The sequence below is a fragment of the Aotus nancymaae genome, unplaced genomic scaffold, assembly GCF_030222135.1.
Source record: "Aotus nancymaae isolate 86718 unplaced genomic scaffold, 86718_ANA_hifiasm-v0.15.2.pri h1tg000108l, whole genome shotgun sequence".
Classification (NCBI taxonomy): domain Eukaryota; kingdom Metazoa; phylum Chordata; class Mammalia; order Primates; family Aotidae; genus Aotus; species Aotus nancymaae.
In genome coordinates, this window is record NW_026988523.1 from 43198137 (window position 1) to 43215595 (window position 17459).

Sequence of the window (17459 nt, forward strand, 5' to 3'; positions counted from 1 at the left end):
ACCTGTTATTTTTCTTCATAGAGCTGTGTCTCTGCATGGGTGAGAACTACAAAACCAGTCAGGAGGAATTTGATATGCCAAGTGGGTCAGCTCATTGTAACTTCGAGGAAACCACAAGATAATTGCAGGGTTACTGCTGGTAGGCTCCTCAGCATCGTGTTAGGCGTTTGTAGTCTTCTCTGTTCAACTTGCAATAGCCGCATCTCTTCTCAGTACATTTTACTGGACATCTGAATAAAGGTGGTTGACAAGCATTTTCAAGCAGAATTTTCAAGGCAGCATCCAGTAATACTTGGTAACTAATCTCAGAGGTTTCATAAAGTAAAAAATAAAAATATGTGGCTGGCTGAATTCTTACAGTGAGTAGGAAATTAATCTTAGACTGCCTGCATCAAATTGAGCCTCTTTATTGATAAAAAGTGAGTTTTCCCTAAATAATAACCTATCGATAGATCTGCTCACTGTGAAATGCTCAGATTCTGCCTACTGAATTACTTCTGCTATTTATCCATGTGCTTATATTTGTGCTGCTCTTTTTTCTTCCTTTTTTCCTTATTTTTATCGTCCAAAAATATTTAAGAATATATTTATGCAAATTAACCCATGCTTTTAATATGGATATCAACATTTCAAAGATATTGTATGAATATGTATATATACATAATCTAGACATAAAATATACATATATAACTAATAGGAAGCACTTATTTGGTATTTACTACAGGCATATGCTTGGTTCTAGTCTCAACATGTTTCAGGCAATTTATTTAACCTTTTGAAAGAAGTAGATATGGTAGGTATAATTATGATCTCTCTTTCTGAGGCCTAGAGAGGTTAGGTAACTTGCTGAAGGTCACACAGCATGTAAGTGGCATATTTAATCAACCTAGGCAGGCAGTCTGACTCAAAAGTCTGTGCTTTTGGTTCGTACATTGTACTGCTTCTCAGTATAAGTATAACAAGCAAAAAAATAAGTAAACATTATTGAATATTTCCTATGCATCAGGCACTGTGGCAAGCATCGTATATTCATTGCCTCATTTAATCTTCCCAATAATATGATGTTGATACCATTTTATCCCACTTCAAATATTTAGAAACAGAGTTTCTAAACCTGCCTCTGTTATATCCCTGGCAAACAGCAGAGCCACTTACTGTTGAGGTAAATCCTGGAGGACTTCAGGACATCTGAAAGCCACCATAAATCACTGTGAGGGTAGCAGAAGGCAGTGGAAGTTAGGGGTGGCAGGTGGATCAGCTGGATAGAGCATGGAGTTAGTGAATCCACTTCTTGTCAATTAGTTCTGCCCTATTCCAAGAATACAGCCATCAACTGTTAGACCCAGAGTTGGTGGCATTGTTGGGGGAAGAGACTGCAATAGCCTGGTGCAGATCAGTTACCTGAAGCTCATGCCTTGTTCTCTGTGGCCTGGTGATGCTGGTGTGTACCCAGAAGCCAGACCTGTCCAGCACACACCTCAGGGGTAGGAGATGTGGACCTTTGGAATACTTTATGTGTGGTAAGGATGAAACTGTTAAGTGCTACTTTCTCGTCCTCGGCCTTATGACATTAGTTAGGTGTGTAAGATTTTTGCAGGGATGTATTCCCTCCTCTACCCTTTTTTCCCAGGCCCCTCTCGTTCCTCTGAAAAGGTTCAACACTCCACCTCTTACCCTACTTTTTAACTAAGCAAAAGTATCTGGCTCTCTCTGTTCGCCTTGCTTTAGGTAGCACAAATAAACTGGGATCTCACCAATCTGGCAGGGCAACCTCCAAGATTCACAACCCAGGAAAATTACTGCTTTGCATAAGTTTAATCAAGACCAGAGCAGAGGCAGAACACAAAGTCAAAAGAACTCAATCATCTCTGTCTCCTTGGTGCTAAAGAAGCAACTAGAATAATTATTCTTTTGCAATATTTTGCCATATTTTTTCTCTTTTTAAGATTTGCCATCACCCATCTCTAGATGTTGGCATTTTGGGTAGCTTTTATTTTTATCACTATATTTTACTGTGTGTTTACATTTTCTTTCATGTGCATGTGTTTTGTGATTTAATGTGCAAAAACATAATTCATAGAGGTGTAGCGCCCATCAGAATAAAGTCAGAAAAATGGAGGACTCCAATGTGTTTTTGCCATTGCTTTCTCTGTTTATGTGTGTGTGCGTGTGTGCATACATGTGCACGCTTGTGTCTGTGTTTCTGACATATGGGCAACAGGTCTTCTGCAGGCTGGGCTCCCTCTCTGTAGGCTCTAGGGACTTCTCTATAAGAGGATGACCCACTTGAGCTATTTTTGCAAGCATCTTTTGCCATTTTCCTACCCTCTGCTTCCCCACCCCCATCAGATATATTAATGTCTCATATCATCTTCTCCTTTCATCAGCCAAAAAAAAAAAAAAACCTCTCTTGGCTTCTCCTCTGATTTCAGCCTGTCACTTGATGAGGTCCCTGCTATTTATATTTTTGTTTGTGAGGAGGGAGGGAGGGAAACGTAAATAAAGCCTGGGCAAACCCAACCATCCTGCTGGATATGAAGGGACTCCCTCACATTGTGGGAGCAGGACTGCCTAACTGGTATTTAAGCAAGGACCAAGAGGTCCACACTGTGAATGCCGTTGAAAGGGTTACTGGGAAATGCAAACAAAAACAACATGCAAATGAGGCTGCCAGCAACAGGTAGACTTAATCAGATGCTGTCAGATGAATTCAGCATCTCCCCGATTGTCGCCTCTCTTTGCCTCCCATTCGGAAGCCCTCATCTGCTCCAGATGTGGTTTAATTTACTGCGACTTGGCTAATTACTGTAATTAAGGATTAATTACTGTTAATTACTTTCACATAAACTCAACGCCAGTCAAAGAGCGGAGCCTTATGAAGTCTGCCACAGAAGTGAGCACGGGCTTGGCGGCCTGTGTGAGCTCTGCAGGTCTCTATGTATCGCCTGGGCCCCTGCGGCCACGAAGTTTCCTGACCTTCCAGCATCACCAGTGGGACAGGAGTTCAAAGGTGTGAGAGGGGTCAGTGCTTGGGCCCTCGTAGTGCGTCAACTACCAGGCACTTTCCGACACAGTGAGCAGCCAGAAGAACAGGGACGGCGCCGGGAGGGGGGCCCGGACGGCCTGCACGTGGACGGACGGCGCCGGGAGGGGGGCCCAGACGGCCTGCACGTGGACGGACGGCGCCGGGAGGGGGGCCTGGACAACCTGCACATCGATGCACAAAGCACCAGCCTTTCCCAGCAAGTGTGGGAACCAGTCTTGTCTTCTTCCTCTAGTGTTACACTGTTGGCTTTGTGAGCTGGTAAGAAGCCAACATTCCGTGTTGGTGCTGAGGTATGGGCTGTATTCACCATGGGTAATTGGAGCAGAAATAAACTTCTTTTTTTAAAACATGGTCTATTTTTGAAGTAAGGAATGGATGAAGGGATGGTTACTCATACTGTGTGTACCTAATTCTACAAATATGAGGATTAGTGCCACCTCAAATACCTGTTCTCCAACTTCATCCGGATTCTCAGTTTTGCCAGTTAATGTTTTCACTTTTATTGGAGAAACTAGGACTATTAAAAATGTTCTCTTTTCCTTAAGTCCTGAAATCAGTCTCCTTCCAGCCGATGATGTTGCCTTCTAGTTCATGGAGAAAATAGAATCCTTTAATCTTGAACTTTCTCAATCTCCCCCTACATTTTCTTCAAATGTATCTATTAAGGTGGTGCAAAAGTAATTGAGGTCTTTCCATTACTTTTAATGACAAAGACTGCAATTACTTTTGCACCAACCTAGTGTACTTTTTGCCTTTTCTCTTTTCTCAGTAAGAATCTGTTTTCTGCTAAAGATGGTTCTTCTGCCTGTGACCCTTATACTGGCCTCCTATCTTTATCCATCATTCCCTTTGATGTTGCCTTCCCTGTAGGTTCTCTTGGTTGGGAGAAAATCAAGAGAACGTACAGGACTTACAGAAACCTTCCCTTGACTGGATTCCGTCTTTCTTAGCTCTATACGGTCTTTCTCTTTCTTAGGTCATCTGAATTCTCAAAGGAGTCTACGCTTCCTCAGCCCACTTTGGTCTTCCTTTGTCTCCATCTTTGACTGATGTTTTTTTCTAGCCAGTGTCACCAGGACTCCACAGTTGCTTAATGCGATGTGTGTTTTTCAGTCTTCATCTTATCGAGCCTCTTTCTTAGCAGTGTTTGACACTTCATGACTTCTCAGAAGCTCTACTTCCTGGACCTCCGTAACTCTGGTGGTTCTTATTCCCCCATTGGGCATCTTTTCTTACTAGGTTCTGAAATAATTGATGTTTCTGTTGAGTTCTGACCTCAGACTGGCTCTGCATGGATCTCATTCTACGTTCTTGTTGAGGGATCCCATCATTCTCAGGGTGTTTGTGACTCACTCACTAGACTGAGAACTTCTTGATGTCGGCCCTTGTGTCTCCCTCATTGTTGTATCCCACAAAGGGGCAGTGCTGTCATCAACACCATGGGTCTCTCCTGCTTGATAGACCATGGAACCCTGGGTCCTGTGCATCTCTGTGAACCCACCAAGGGAACACAAGGGCCTTATTTCCTGTGCCGCTTTCATTTTTACATAGGAGGATATATCTGCTGGGGATAAGATAGGACTTTATGCCATTCATAAAAAACCTAGGACCAGACTGTTTCTAAGGGAGGTCCAAAAAGGTCTTTTTTGATAGTAAAATTCAAGCAGTACATTGTTGGTGCATAAAAGGAACACTGGGCGTACTGTGCAGTATGTTTTTGTTCTATGCACTAAAACCTGTTTACTGAAGTACCTGTTTGCATGTAAGTAAGGCTGTCTTCATATTGACTACATGATAAAGCTCAAGTGTAAAGGAAACCTTAATTTGGGACTAAGGAAACATGGAAATTAAGTTTCTCATATATCCACTTAAAATTTTTAATCAAAAAGTTTAAGTTTTATATTTGAATTAATTGTAAGATTTTTTACATTTTATTAAGTAATTTTACATCTTACACTAAACAGACTAAAAGAAAACAACTTTTATGCAATTAAACTATATGTTTTTTAGACAGACCTTTTTTGTGTTTGCTGAATCTGCAGAAATGTTCTACTAAATTTTTTCTTTGGTTGACTAATTATCAAATGGATTGTTGGGCTTTAGTGTATACATGCACATATTTACTTACTGTATATTGCTGTGTTGTGTAAGTATGGATTCATTTTGTATGTGCATTCTATATTTTTCATTACATGTTTGCCGATTGTGATTTTAATGGACATTCAAATGCATGTGATTTCAGTGGGCGCGCACTTTACGTACATTACAAATACATCGGATCCCACTACTATGTACTTTGGAGTTATCTCCTTTCTCATTTTCTCCTAGAATTTAGTTGTAAGCAGTATATTACTGAACATTCAGATTCCCAGTAATGGTTTGAAGGAAGCATTTCTTGTACACAGTGAACCCGAATCAACTTCTGTGAATAACTCATTTGCATTTTTAAAATACAGAAAATATAAAAGCTACAATACTAAATTAGTCAGCTACATCCTATTATTTCTTGTCTGAATAATTAATTCACAATTTGAATTTCTCCTTGAAAGTGATTTTTGTTTTGCAAGCTGTCGCCATCAGATAGTGTGCTTGCCATTACTCACCAAGTTCTAACTCATAAAGTTATGGATTGAGTACTCTTTCCTCCATGTATGAAATGGATATAAATGGTTTACTTAACAAACATGTATGGAGTGCCTGTTGTGTGTCACACATAGTATAGACCCTGAGGATAATAAGGCATTAAATTATCTGTGGTGATGAATTATATACACTGTGATAAAATTAATAATAGAGCATTACAATGAGTAAAAATTATTGTTTGATATATTGAACATTTTTTTCTCTCTTGTGGTTGTATTTACTTAAGTGCCTGGACAGCATGCAAGAGGGGAGGAATGGAAAGATGAAATTTTGTATGATGATACTGTGTCTGGAGAGGGAATGTTCATATACTAACTTTCTGCTATTACTTTAGGAATATCTCTGAAGTAAAGAACTATGGAATAAAGAGATAATATTATCACTTATTATTTTCCAAGCTGGGTAGATAAGAAGAAAAGGGAAACATAGAATACTCCAAATGCTTTTATAATGCAGTTTCAAAAATACACATGTCCAGCTAAAATGTAATGGAAATGCTTAATTTGTTTGATTCTAGGTATTATGCAGTTATTTACACTATATTGCATAAGATATATGTGCTCTGTAGTTTTTGCTCATCTATATTGCATTGATAACATACACTTATTGATATTTTTATCACCACAATTATTTGAAAAAATCTTGCTTTTGTAAAATGAACTATTTAGATCTAAGTATCCATTCCACACTTGGCAGTGTAAGAATGTATTAACTGCTTAGAGAGGGCCAAAATAAATATCCATAGATATGCATAATCTATATATGAGATTAAGTTATATGTATTATGCCGGTACAAAACATGAATTTTTCGCTCTCACAAATTTAATATAAATATAGATTGGTATGTGCCTACATGTGTGTGCTCCATGAGTATAGAGTCATGGAGTTGTGTATAAAGGCCTCATTGATGATAGTGGGAACAAAGCTGAAGAGAGAGCAATTGAGAGAGAAAGAGAAAGAAGGAAAGAGAATCGTAGTGATTAGGCCAGCATTGTTCTATACAGATCGCTGGCTGCCTGCTATTGTTTTCCAGCATTTGAAGATGAAACATATTCATTTAGCTTTCAGAACGAATGGCTTTAATAAGGGCAGAGCGGAGAGGTGGGGTAACACTGATGACTGGAGAGACCCATCAAGGCTCCCCCTAAGGCCATTCCGTCAGTGCCGAGGACCACATGACCATTAACTCTGCAATCAGGACAAGTTTTCAACATTCCAGGGTATCCTTCAATGGCAGAAAGAGTCATTTGGAGTCAAGAGAAGATGTATATCAGCAGTAATTGGATTCTGGCCAAGGCTCTTAAGACAGTATTATCTATGGTGAGGGAACAGGGAGGGGCTGGACAAAGCAAGAGGCATGTGATTCAAGCCACAGCCAGGAGAGCAGCAGCCACTACAGGCCACAGGCTGGTGAATGCTGCCCGCACACGGAGCAAGCAGTTTGTCAGTGCTGTGGCCTGTCTGTGGATGTGAGCAATCCCCCATCTCCAGCAGAAACTGGCTTCTGAATATCTTACAAGATAAAACTTTGGGCCCAAAAGATGAGGCCATCCTGCTTGCACTTGACTAGACAAAGCTATTGAAGGCCTGAAAGTGCCCCATCCAGCCTCTTCCCACTGCAGCCCCTCTCCCCTCCCTTCACCCTGACTACTTCATTACAATCTGCCTTTGGGCCGGAATTGCCCTGCTTAAGCCTCAAATCATTATAATTACCATTATTAGAAATAGCTGCAGGGGAGGCATTGGCACACCAAGTAAAAATGTGTGAGTGTGTCCTCTGGCCCTGGAATCACTCTTTTTGAGCTTGGGGGAACCACAAGGCATGAGGGTTCCACCAAAGCCAGCTAATGCGACGGCTGTCAGCTCCACTCACCCCACCTGTCAAGAGGGGGATGCAGTGGGGTTCATTTTTTTAATTGACACCTTCCTCTCTCATTCCACGCTCTCTCGTCTCAACCTAATTCCTCCTTTCATCTTCTTTCTTTTCTCTGAGAAAAATTAATTGTTATTTGAATAAAGAAAAGGGAAAAAGCCACAAGAGGAACAATGACATATACATTATCCTCCAGAAAATACATAGATCGTAACAAAGATGCAAGTCAGGAAATGCACCAAAAGTCAGGAGAATAATTGTGAAGCAAATATGAGGCAGACAAGATGGACAGATGAAGGAGAGAGACGTAGGAAAAAAGGCCAGCAAGACAGGATGAAAAGACAGGAGGAAGGAGAGAGACCATGTGTAAAAAGCAGGAGAATCAAGTAGAGGAGAGATCGTAGAAGTACTGTGTTTCTCATTGTCTAATTCTCACTTCTAGTCCTTCTTTAAATGAAGGCTGGAGTTTCACTCTGTTAACAGGAGAGTAGGAAGATGGGGGAGCCAAAACATAGATAACCCGTGAATGTGCCTTTGATTTGCAGCTCACAGGCAGTACTTTCTATGGGTATTCAGGAGGGATCATGAGGTGAGATGGGATTCAGTGCTGTTGACAGAGATCCAAGGAGACAAGGAAGAAAAGGTGTGTGTCTAAGTGGATTCTACCCAACAGTGGTGCCTGAGCATCTTCTTGCCTTGACTTTTAGCAATCCTGAGAAGTCCGCCCATTTTCTTAGCACCCAGTGGCAGGACTCCACCAGAAAAGCTCCAGTCACACGCCGTGGGCTGATAAGCTTTTCAGGCCTTCAAATGGCCATTTATGTTCAGTTAGATTGGCACAAATCACACATCATGTTAGCAGTGTCTAAAGATGTACTGGATCGGTAGCCTAAATCAAAAACTAATTTGGGATGAGATTAGGAAAATATATAAATGTATCAAAGTTTTTCAGTTTTGATAGCCATTGTTTTTATTTTGATCAATGAGGTATAATTCATATAAATAATACACCAATTTTAAGTATACAGTTTGATGAGTTTTGATAAACATTTTTATTTTATTTTACTTGTTTTTTTCCTTTACTTTTTTTTGAGATGGAGTCTCTGTCACCCAGGCTGGAGTGCAGTAGCACAATCTTGGCTCACTGCAGCCTCTGCCTTCCAGGTTCAAGCAATTCTCCTGCCTCAGCCTCCTGAGTAGCTGGGATTACAGGTGTGTGCCACTACGCCCAACTAATTTTTGCATTTTTAGTAGAGATGGGGTTTCACCATGTTGGCCAGGCTGGTCTTGAACTCCTGGCCTCAGGTGATTTACCCACCTTGGCCTCCCACAGTGCTGGGATTACAGGTGTGAGCCACTGCGCCTGGCCTGAGTTTTGACAAATGTATGTTTTCCCCTCTTTGACCACAATCCCAACAAAGATGGAGAGTATTTCCATCACACCAAAAGGTTTCCCCCTGCCCTTTACAGTCTTCCCTACCCCATCCCTGGTGCCTGGCACCTGCTGATCTGCTTTCTGTTGCTATTGATAAGCTCTTCTAGAATTTCATTCTGTAAATGAAATTATATGGAATATAGTTGTGTCATGCTTCATATATATATATATATATATATATATAAAAGGCCTTTCATGTATATTCTAAAATTAATGTTTTGAGATGTATCTACATGGTTGCTTGGCTTAATAGTTTGTTCTTTCCTGGAGCTGAGTAGTTTTTTATTGTGGCAATAGACCACAGTGTGTTTCTTCATTCATCCATTGATGAACATTTGGATCGTTTACAGTTTGGGGCTCTTAAGAATAAAGCTACTCTGAACATTTGTGTGCAAATCTGTGTGTGGCATACATTTTCACTTCTCTTAGATAAATATCAAGGACTTGTATTCCCAAGTCATATGGTAACTCTCTCTCTCTACGCATATATATTTGGAGACACGATCTCTCAGGCTGGAGTGCAGTGACACAATTCTCTGTAGCTCGCTGCAGCCTCAAAATCCGGGCTCAAGATATACTCCTGCCTAAGCCTCCCAAGTAAATAGGATTATAGGCATGCGCCACTATACCCAGCTGATTTTTATTTTCAATTTTTTTCTAGAGATGGAATTTCAATATGTCGCCCAGGCTGGTCTCAAACTCCTGACTTTTATTTTCAGTATTTTTTCTAAAGATGAGATCTCAATATGTTGCCCAGGCTGGTCTCAGACCCTCAAGTGATTCTCCAAAGTGCTATATTATAGGCATGAGCCACCATATCCTGCTGTATATTTAATTTCATAAGAAGCAACCACACCGTTTTCCAAAGTGGTTATGCCTCTACCTCTTCTGGAATGAGACCATACCATCTTTTCCATACAGGACAAATTAAATGAGGTATTGCAGATAGTGATAAAAGTAGGCATGGCTGGTAGATAGGCTTCTTGTGCACTATAAAGCTGTCTATACTCAGATGCATAGTTCAAATTAATCATTAGTCAACCTGGTTAAATTGTGCGGTTATTTTAAAACAACAGAAAACCACTTTTTGAGGTTACATGTGACAGTTTCTCTCACATCCTACTTAGGCCACGCCTTTTCTGAGAAACCTTCCCTAAATGATTCATCGTCACTTCTCATTTCTTCCACTATTATTTATGTCAATTATATTCTGGACAGTATTTTTGTAACTAATTGTTTCTAGCTGGTGTGATGGCTTGTTTCATGATACGTTTTGGTCTAGGACCAAAATGAGGGGAATAGGTAGTTACCAGGCTCCCTGTTCCCTGTAGGTGTTCAGCAAATTCTTGAATAAGTGAACGTAGTTTCCAGAAGCTGTAGTTCAGAAAACTACCACTCTCTCCTCTGAAATAAAGTATCTTAAATAACACATAAGGATTCCCCTGGCACAAACCATAGACGCACACTCACATGCGATCCAGTGTGTGTGTGTTCCTGTTCATGTGCCTCAAATGGGCTCCACATTCAGCTCCCTGCCTTTGAGTAAATAATCATGCGATAAAGCTCAAGAAATACTTGGTTGTGGGTTTTATTTTTCCACCTCGGCTGCTGACGTGTTACCTCACAGGCTGTATTCTATATGGTGCTTGGTTCTCTCTCACAGCTTGTGGTAAGCAAAATTATTCCAAGATTCAATGAATACCTGCTATTGAGCGGCTTCCCTAACCACCCAAACTGGTCTTTTGTTAGTGGTTATTGAGAGGATTGTCACAGCCATTGACCTATGCAATTTTACTTCAAAAGAAATGAGCATTTTTCTTCCCCTTTCATTTCTAAAAGCAGATATGGCAATTTGCTTAAATTGCTGTCTTTAAAAGTTTAGATGATTATACTTTTTCCCCCGCCTTGCCTTTTTTCTTCCTTTTCATTTAAGCAGCACAGTGCCGTCTCTTTTTCTGGGATTGGACACGGTGCCTGCTGCAGAGTTCATGAAGTGGTTGTGCATGCGTATGTGCGTGTGTATGTATATTATCTCCTTACACATTAGTATTCATTTAATTGAAATCTCAGAGATGAAGTAAGACTGTATTGAACTCTTTGACTCACATTTTAGATTGTAATGCTAGGGTTCATTTTCTCTAGGCCCCAGTACTAGAGGTATGCAGGTAAAAATAAAATGAGAATATACCTAATGTAAAATCTCCATCTTTGTTTAGGTAGGAAGATATGGTAGCAACTAGCCTCAAAGACTTAGGAGTAGGCAAGATACATTACACCTTCAAGATTTTATGTCTGAAGAAGAAACAGAATTTGATATAAATGTGGGAAGAGGAAATAAAAATTGCCAGTGAAGAACTAACCATAGGAACACAAGGAAGAGAGAGATGTAGATGAAAGCTGTGGCTAGTTGGCAGAGGCCATGAGAGCATCCTATTCTCCGACCTCGCACCTTGGGTCCGGTTTCCCTGTGTCGCAGTTATCTTCACTCTGATATGTGCAACAAACCGTACTGAGCCATATACTTGATGCCATATACTTTATACACGCTGAAGAAGGTGATGAAATAAATACATTTTAAATTACAGTATGGAAAAAATAAAAAATGTGAAAAGGCTCAGTTGTATCTTCAGGGAACTCACAATCAAGTAGCCAGACTTTAATCCCTAATAGTAGGGAGTTATTGCAAATAGGTCACCATATCAGAGTGAAGACCCGTTGATGAAAAAAGCAAACCCATGACTATTTTTGGCAATTGTGGGCTAAACCTCTCAAAGCTCAGAACCCACTGCTAAGGGTTTGTGTAACATGTAGATAGTGTATATTTACTGAATACCTGTGTGCCAGATATAACGTTAGGTGTTCGGGATACAAAGATGAATGCATTCATTAATTCACAAAATATCAAATGTGCGTCTATTTGTGCGAGTCACGCGTAGTCATTATCTTTGCTCTCAAGGTCCTTGCAGTTGGTGTAGAAGACAGGTATATAACACTGAACTCTTCAGTACCTAATAATAAGTACTTTATAATGTAGGTATTTGCTCAATTCTATGGGAGGATAGAAAGAGGGGAGCTTATTCTGCCCATAGGATATTGATATTTGATCAACTGTTACTAGATGTAGAGCAAAGATTTTGAGATTTTTGAACTTTAAATACTGTTAAATATGGCAGCCTGACTAAAAATGTAAATACAAAAATCTTCCAATAGCTAATAATTTTTGTCTGTGGGAATGCTCATGTTTGCATTAATAAAGGTTTTATTTAGTAATTGACTTTCCCTGTCTGCTTTGTCACTATGTAGGATTAATAGTTTTGCCTATCCTGGGTTTGGTATAGATTGTGAAGCACATTTTCTAAAACGTAAGCAAAGAAGTTGGCCCAATAGTCCTTGTGGCTATTAGCAACTCATGAAATGGAGGCAGCATTCATGGGACATGAGGCCAGAAGGACTTTTTGGTAAAATTCCTTTTTCATATGATTCAGATGTATGCCTTTACTATTCCAAAGAATGTTAGACAGATTTTCAGGAATGTAACTTGCAGTTTCTGTTAAGCAGCCTCCTTAAAGCAGCCGGAAAGGTCTTTTAAGTAAAATGTATTTCAGATCCAAGAGTGCTGGCACAATGGTATACGAGGTCATGTGGTCTTTTGGCCCTGTCATTTAAATATAGTATCTGCACAAGGACTACAGGAGTAGTCTGCGTATTCCTGTTGGCTGGCTGCTGGGATGGTAGCTAACCTTTTGTTTCTTTTCTGTACATTGCTCTAATAAATGGTAACCATGCTTTAATAAGTCTCCTGGCCATCATCGTACTTATGATCTCTCGATGAAGACCACTGTGTGAGACTGGTATCCTAGGAGGTTGGAGTGAGCATGTATGATTTGTGCGTGTGTGTGAGTGTGTGTGTGTTGCTTGATTTATAAACCACCGACGCCCGGTGAAGTACTGGGGTGAAAATCACCTATGTTTCCGGAGGAAAAAAATGTCACCATCAATTCCAAGAGGGACTTGTAAACCTGAAGCTAACAGCCAATGGTTTAATTCTTTTAAGGTAGAAATGTCTTTAACATTTCTAGTCTTAACTGTAGTCTATCTGGAAAAATATACATTTATGGACAAAAAGCAAAGCTGAGAGTTGTAGTTTTCATGGTAGAGCCAAACAAAAAATACCCATTATTGAAAGGCAGTCTTCCAGGGATTCTTGAAAAGAAAGGTACCTTCTTATTCATAGTACAGTTAGTTCTAGAGAAACTGCAGATTATGGAAACCTGTAGGTATTTCATTCTATCTCAGGTAGGAAAAGGAAAAGAAAAGCCTTTCTTTTTCCTTCTTTCTTTTTTTTTTTTTTTTTTTGGTGATGGAGTCTCGCTGTGTCGCCCAGGCTGAAGTGCAATGACACCATCTCGGCACCTCCGTCTCCTGGGTCCAAGCAGTTCTCTGCCTCAGCCTCCCGAGTAGCTAGGATTACAGGCACCGGCAGCATGCCCGGCTAATTTTTGTATTTTTAGTAGAGACAGGGTTTCACTATCTTGGCCAGGCTGCTCTTGAACTCCCAATCCTTGTAATACAGATACCCTGCAAAACCTTTCAATTACAGATTATCTGTATTGCTTATGAATTGGAAGACCCATCATGTATTCACTATCAGGGATCACAAGGCTGGGTACGGCAGCTCACACCTGTAATCCCAGCACTTTGGGAGGCTGAGGCGGTTGGATTGCTTGAGGCCAAGAGTTCAAGACCAGCCTGGCCAACATAGCAAAACCACATCTCTACTAAAAATGCAAAAATCAGCCAGGCATGGTGGTGTGCAGCTGTAATCCCAGCTACTTGGGAGGCTGAGACAGGAAAATTGCTTGAACCTGGGGGGCAGAGGTTGCAGTGAGCCAAGATCGCACCACTGCACTCCAGCCTGGACCACAGAATGCAACTCTGTCTCAAAATAAAACAATCACAAAACTTGGTTTTCAGTACAGTAGTATACCCATTTTAAACCAAAAAGTAAGTAAATAAATAAAAGATACATTGAGGCCAATATCTATGTTATAACTCAGGTATCTGCTTAAGGAAATTGCTGTATAAAAACAGTCCATTTTTAGATAACCTTATCCTAACCTCCCTCTGACTTAAGAAATGAAATTAGAGAGCAGCTGCTTGACCCAAAAAAGACCACACGAAGATCAATTTAACCAAATCTGCGCTTTTATTTAAATATCTACAGAATGGGGTTAATAGTCCTGGCCAACTTGCTGCTTGAAAATGCTAGAGGCATGGCTTCTGAAAGTGACTGTAGAGAGGTTGACAGAGATGAATGTGAAATAGTAATGAATAACTTCATAATAGAGCAGAGATGTCATGGCTTTGCATACAGCTTTGACTCCAATAATACGATCTACTCTCCTGAAATGGGGTCAGTTCCTGACAAACAGCAATGTAAGCCAGTGAAGAAGATTCCTACAGGGCCAGAAACAGTGATGGGGCAAAGCCAGAGAAACCCAGCTAGTCTAAAGCTGGTGCCTGTGATGGTATTTTACCTATTGTATTTCTTCTGTACAAACACCCAGCTGACGGCTACACACTAAGATGGCCATGATAACAAAATTGCCACTGATTCTATTGGCCTGTTTTGCTCATCTCCTTTCCTCATTGCAGTCTTAGAATTTTGGTTGACTCTGACATGTTGAATTGTGTGTTGGTTTTTTGTTTGTTTGTTTGTTTGTTTGTTTGTTTTTTTCTTCCTCTTTTTTAAATACAGCATCCTTAGGACTCAAGGATATAATACTTCTAGGCCTTGGATTCACTAGTTTGGTCTTATTACTTGAAATTTACATTCTACTGCTACTGTTGGACATGATGTGTGTCCAGCGCTCACTTTTGAGTGGCACTGTGCTGCACCCCTTAGAATTTCTTAAGTGCTATTTAAGAGAAGGTGCATCATCTTTTATTTATGTTTCCAAAATTGATTCTAAGGAAATCCAAAATTTTGTCAGACAGCTTATTTACACTGTATCACTTAAAGTTAAGTCTCTCAGCCAAGCACATTAAAATAAAATTTGAAAAATGGTGGCTTAAACAAAGTCATGGAGTAGAATTCCAGAGGTGGACCACTAGGGAACCAAAGGCCTTATGAAGGGGATTTTCTACCATCACATCAATGTTCCAGGCAAAAAGGAAGGAAGGAGAAGACTAAAATGGGAATACTTCTCAACTGAGTTAGTTCTTTTAAGAAGCCTTCTTGAAACTCCAATATAACACTTCCGTGTATGTACCGTTATCCAGAACTTAGTCCTGTGGCTACTCCTAGCTGAGCGGGAGGCTAAGAAATGTAATAATTTACCTGGGCATATTACATGAGTAAACTGGAGTTCTGTTTCCAAAGAGGAAATGTAGAATGGATATTGGCTAGGTAAGTAGAAGTCTGGTGGGAACTTATGGACACAATTGATTAATTTGATTACTTCATTTCTACGTTTGTCCCATAGCACCAGGAGATACACCAGGTGCTAGGGTAACGTGAGAGAGTGATGGCATAATTTCAGAACTATAAGAAGGCACAGGCAAACTCTCCCCACGTATTTGGTGGTGAGAAGTTCAAGTCAGAAATTCAAAATCATGTGTCTGACTCAACAGGGGATTACACTTCCTAGGTTTATTTCTTGCCTCATCTTATAACTTTGGAAGAATTTCTCTTCTTTGTTTGATAGTTCCTGACTATGTTTGAATTGAGATGCCAGAATTTCTCATACTTACGACTGAAGAATTTCCAACCACAGCATCTTAGATATGTCTAATGGGCAAATAGTTATTGAACAGAGCCCCTCTTATCTGAAACAACAGTAACACTCATAGTTACACTGACATTTGTGTAGCCTCCATAGGTACCCAGTGCATTTCAAATTCAAATGCCTCATTAGATCCTCTCCAAACTCTAACAGGGTAGTGTTTCACCTATGGGAGAACAACTTGACCTGGCGGGGCTCCCTCTGCATCCCCAGTAGCTAGAAGAGTGCCTGACATAGAGCCATTGCCCAGTAAATAGTTTCTCCCCACTTTCCCAGAGGCACTATCTGCTCAGGGACATATGGGTTAATTGAAAAAAGATTGCAGATGTGGCCTCTGCTCTTAGAGAGCTATTGATCAGGAGGTAGCAGATGGGTAGATAATCTGAGGAAATTTTATTCAGCAGCATAGGCAAAAATTGTACATATGTCCCAAACCTTAGTTGAGCTATTTGGGCTCTAATCTTATCTGAGAAGACAGTGGTGGGGGCAGTGGTGGGTGGGAAGATGCAGGGATTGCATCTTGGTTGGTTACCCATCACTTGCCAGACTCTAAGCCAGGGAATGCACCAAACTTACAAGGTAATATTTTTATTCTCTACAACAGACTTGCAAAGTACTGATTCTCATTTTCAAAGACAGGGAAACTGAGTCAGAGAGAAGAAGAAAGTTGCTCAAGGCCACACATCTAATGAGTGGCAAAGCTGATATTAAAATTCATATTTTTTTTCTGCTATGCCACATTGCCTCTCCAAGGAAAAATAGCAAAGAAGGAAATTTAGACTTTATAGTGAAAAATAGATGGAAGGCATGGGCCACAGATTGAGCAATGGCCTGGAAATTAGAATTACTGAATTCTGTCTTTTCTCAACACTGCCCTGGGACTTTTCTTTATCATCACAGACTGTGTATTAAAAGTCCTTTATAAAAGATGGAGCCCTATACAAGTGATATTTCATCTGTGTAACTGTTACAGATAACAGTTTTATCTATAGCTACATCTCTACCCTTATAAAATTGGGCTCATAGTATTGTTTTTTTCACCAAAGTGCTACAATAGTATGTTGGAAAGTGCTCAGAGAACCCCAAATGATGAACCTTTTAAACATCACTACTTGTCAATGCAGGAACTCTGTAAAGTGATTTGGGGTCTTCTAATTGAGCTGCCATCATCTAAATTTAAATACCCAAAGAAGGTAGTAGTAATAGTAACAATATCAGTTCAATAGTAATTAGTAATAAACCTAGTCAACCAGCTATAGGCTGGGCTAAAGCTTGTAAGCATTTTCTGCCTGAGAGAATTTACTCCTGCTCTGAAGTGTCTAATAAGGACATTAACAGAGTAAGAGCCCATCTGTGATAGGAATTTTTCAAGAGCCTTCAGAAAAGTCTCTTAATTCTGTTGTGTGCCTTCATATATGCATACATGACTGAACGTAACTGATATGACATTGCTGAGTTCCGTTCTCCTCCAAATACTCTTACTTCCCGGTGCAGCCAGAGTTAGATCATTGAGTCATGTGCCTGTAGAGGATCATTCCTGTCGGCTCCCTTCATACATTACAAATACCATGATCAAACAATCAGTCACCGAGCGGTTGCTCGCACATGGCCCGTGGCATCACCCAGAGAAGCATAGGATTATTTTATAATTGAACATAAGAACCTGTATATTTTTAA

The 17459-nt window shown here is 40.2% G+C and overlaps 1 protein-coding gene across 6 annotated transcripts in view; it reads left to right on the forward strand.

Moving 5' to 3' along the window:
• The window catches only part of PBX1 (PBX homeobox 1), a 329519-nt gene that overhangs the window by 172311 nt on the left and 139749 nt on the right, over positions 1 to 17459 (forward strand). Inside the window, exon 1 of one of the 6 annotated variants that reach the window (XM_064370619.1) lies at positions 4793 to 4808. The exons of the other annotated variants lie outside the window; for them this stretch is intronic. The gene's annotated coding sequence lies outside the window, so the exon portion shown is untranslated. Of the gene's footprint in view, positions 1 to 4792; positions 4809 to 17459 lie in introns of those variants that run through there. 6 annotated transcript variants of the gene reach the window in all.